This window comes from Triticum urartu, chromosome 4 (genome assembly GCF_003073215.2).
Source record: "Triticum urartu cultivar G1812 chromosome 4, Tu2.1, whole genome shotgun sequence".
In the NCBI taxonomy this organism is placed as follows: domain Eukaryota; kingdom Viridiplantae; phylum Streptophyta; class Magnoliopsida; order Poales; family Poaceae; genus Triticum; species Triticum urartu.
The window spans coordinates 617614569-617618533 of record NC_053025.1 but is presented as its reverse complement, the minus strand read 5'-3'; the positions used below and the strand labels follow the sequence as shown (position 1 = coordinate 617618533).

The window sequence follows — 3965 nt, the reverse complement described above, 5'->3', positions numbered from 1 at the left end:
TCGCTAATACGACACTCATCCAGGAACAAGGTTCTGAGGTCCTCAAACTTGAATACAGGAAGATCCTGATGATTCTCATAGAACAACAACTGAAACGAAACCCAGATAGATGGTCATTTTGTTATCTTTAAAATGGCCCCAGATAAAGGAGAGGCAAACTGAACAAAAGGGGGTATCAAGAAGAAGATATACCGTGACCTCAAAATGCAACAGGTGCAAGGTTGTCACATTAGACAGCACGCCAAAAATACCCAATTGTCGTCTTCAATCCAATACAGGTGAATCGACGCATCGACAAGAGACGGCAGGTGATGTGGTTCGGTCGTATCAACAATGTGATCGCGCACCTCGCCGAGGCGGAGAGAAACAAGAGAAGGAGCCTCTATAATCAACCGGAAAATCTCATCATCATAGACCCTGTATTCACCATCGACGACCAATTTCTTCAGTGAGGAGGAGACGATCTTAGGGTTGCTGGTGGTGAAGAAGACACATTTTTCCAGTTGCACCTCCTCCAGGGCAGGGCAGCCAGAGCTGCTCATGTGGCTCGCAAGATCATTCAGTTCCAACCGCAGGCTGGAAAGATGCAACCTCTTGAGCCGGCGAGGCCATGTATCTTGACCACACTAGCGGAGCAAACGGTCCCCGATGACAACGTCGGCCCCGCGCAGCCGGAAATCCTCCAGGAGCGTGAACTCATGGCTGCGCAGAAGGTTGGTCATGAAGTTGTTGAGTTCACATTGGTAATCAAACTCCGGCTCGTCCATGTCGATGTCGAGGCACGGTACGGAGCACCAGAGGTGCATCCACCTCGTGGACAGCACGCACGTCCGCACCGTCTGCACGGCCTGGAGGCGCGACAGGATGGCGCAGATGAGGTCGTCCGGCAGCGCGCTCAGCCGGTCACCGCCGCCGCCGCCGCCCGTGGAGCGCCCTGCCCCTAGCATTTCCATCGTTCTGGATTGCTGCGGGCGGTACGTAGGGGAGAGGAGACGGCGCGCGGTTAATCTGCCAGGTGCAGCTGCGCCGCCGCCATCATGACTGTGGGAAAAGATGGGATCGGGAGTGAGAAGAAGGACGGATGGGAGAGAGCCTCGTGGGCTGTACTGTACTCTGTATGTATATAGAAAGGGGCCCTTTTCTTCTCTAAAAAAATTAGAACGGGCCCTTTCTATTTCGTTCTCTTTAATTTTTATCATTTCTTTTTCTCTATTTTGGTTTATCATTTTCTTATATTTTCCATCCTAAATTATCTTTTGTAGTTTTATGTATATATAGGCCTCCCCAATGAAGTCCACTGTTGTAGGAGAACACATTTGAAAATACAGTCAGTCAGGTGAGACGGAAAAACAGATTCAATTTTCATTTTGTTGCGGATTCACCATAATATAAAACCCACAGCATGCAGTGCCCCAATGCAACGCCAAGTACACGCTTGGCCAATCCGTGCTCAGAAGATTAGGAGTCGAAGCAAATCATCTCCTGAGCAGGCTCTCTGTTTCGAGAGCCCTCACTTTTTTAGTTGCATTCCATCGTAGCCGTTGCTCCTTCTCATTTAGTCACTTCCCTTTTTACAACTTTTTTTTGCGGGAGAAACTTTCAATCTATTCATCTTCAATAATAATAGTACAACAAACACTATACATAACAAAAATTACATCCAGATTCATAGACCACCTAGCGATGACTACAAGCACTGAAGCGAGCCAGAGCCAGAAAAACCTTATTATAGTAGACAGTCAGAAAGTAGTCGTGCTAATGCCCCATACAACCGCCGATGAAGAGTGTAGACCAGTAGGATCCAACCTGAGGATACAAGAACGATGAACATATCCGAGCAAATCCACCAAAGACTGATCCCCCGGAGATACACCTCCACACGCCCACCGACGATGCTAGACGCATCTACGGAATGGGGAATAGGCGAGAAGACATTTATTCCATCTTCAGTGAGCCGTCGCTGTCTCGCCTTCCTAATCAGGACACAAACTCTAACAAAACTCGAAGAAAAATCTAAAAACAGAACCCTTTCCACCGGCGAGGGCCAGGATCCACTCTGCCTCCATGGCCATAAGGCCACCGGAGACGGGGTGGACTGGCGATGGCGCCGGCGGGAGGCAGAGAAACTCTAGCTTTCTAGGGAGGTGGCTGACTAGATCGTTACTTGTGTTTCTTTTAGTCTGTAGGTACTACTTGAGTCCTTCAGACAGACGTTCTATCTTGTCTCAATTATTTGTTAAGACAATTTCAGAATCTCTGTAGTCTATTCACCTTTGCGTGATATGAGTACTTTGCATTCCACACTGTGCACCTCCAATCAGTGTCAATGGGTCCCTCCCTAAATTTGTTTGAAGTTTTGTGCACTGTTTGAGCAGTGATTTTTTTTTTCTTCTGAGAGCTCCTTGGATGTTATTTTGAGTTGAAATCTTGCAAGAAGCTCACACATTTGATAAAGTTTGTTGACTCAAAATTTCAGATTTTTTTTATATTGTTTTATCTAGTTTTTTCAAAATTTAGCGAACTCGGGTGTACTACACCCGAGAGTACGTAGTCACACCTTTCTGCTGTAACTTTGCACTCAAAGGCTAGTTCAAGAGCTTTTTCGGCTATGGCAAGGAGAGAGACGGGAAATGGTATTATGGTAATGGCCAGCTGGCAATGTAGCATGCAGGACCCTGCTATACCATCTGGATAGAATCCGGGCAAACAATTGTAGGGGGTTGCTGGATGTGTACAAGAAGACACCTGCAACTGATGGTATTCCTGCATTGTACTGAGGCTTCAGTGTGTATATCATAGGTATCACTCTGTACCGGGGTCTCTATTTTGATATCTAGGACACACTATGAGAATCCTCCCTGTCCTACTCCTAGTAGAGCCGTTGTTGTTGGTGTCACCATCAATTCTTGTCATATCAGAGATGAGGTTACTGCGCTAAGAATCAAGTTGACACACTTAATTGCTTTGTGTTTAATTCTTTTGCAGGGAAATTTCTTGGCGAGTTTCGCCTTGGGATGGACATTAACCAAATTCTTAGGGGCCTGTGCCTACCATTTGATAAATTCCATGGCAGAATCATGGTAACTTCAGGGCATCCATTCAAATACAAGAGTGCCCTCCATGATGTAAACTACAGATATTTTCGACCCAAGAGTTATTTCGCTTTATTCATAGGTGTCGTTGCAAATGTTCTCTCTTGAATGGCAGGCTAGTGTTCTTGCTGGATACAACCAGCTCCAATGGTTTGCAGTCCGGCATGATTACAAAATCAAGAGCAAAGCTTACGATGGATATATATGTGAACGTGTAGGTTGGGTTGGCCAAATATGATGATGAAAGCTACACTTAGGAAACTGGCAGAGCAAAGCTTACTGTTAATGAATGATGAAAAGAAGAATTCCTGGAGTCTGGAGACGAGTGTTTCAAGGACTATAGCTATCAGTACATAGCCATGGCATTCAATATATCATGGTAGAACTATAGCTATAGCTATCAGTACTATAGCTATATCATGGTGGAATAAGGCTTTCAAGGACAGAGGATGGAGTCATTGAACATATCATGGTAGAACTATAGCTATCAGTACATAGCCATGGCATGGGTAACTATAGTCATGGCATGACTATAACTATCAGATGATGTTCCTGCCCTAAGAATCAAGTTGGCATACTTAAGCCCTATTTCTTTGACATTTAGGGACTAGATTCAGTTTTACCAGTGAAACTGATTCTGGAAATTGGGACAAACAACTATTTCATTTGAAATTCAAGGACCAGATTCAACATTCCAGTGAAGCTGAAACAAACAGCTATTTCGAATCAACTTTGCCAGTGAAATAAGATTCAGGTCATTTTCAGTGCATTTCCTTGAAGCACCTCAAAGTGTACTTCAGTGGCGAAGCTCATTCACATAATAATAAGCTTTGTTAGCAGTGAAGCGAATGCACATGTGATTCTAATCGAATC

General features: G+C 45.0%; 1 pseudogene; it reads left to right on the top strand.

The window, feature by feature from the left end:
* Nucleotides 1-1037: 1037 nt before the first annotated feature.
* On the top strand, nt 1038-3762 carry LOC125555019 (annotated as a pseudogene).
* The last annotated feature ends 203 nt before the right edge of the window (nt 3763-3965 follow it).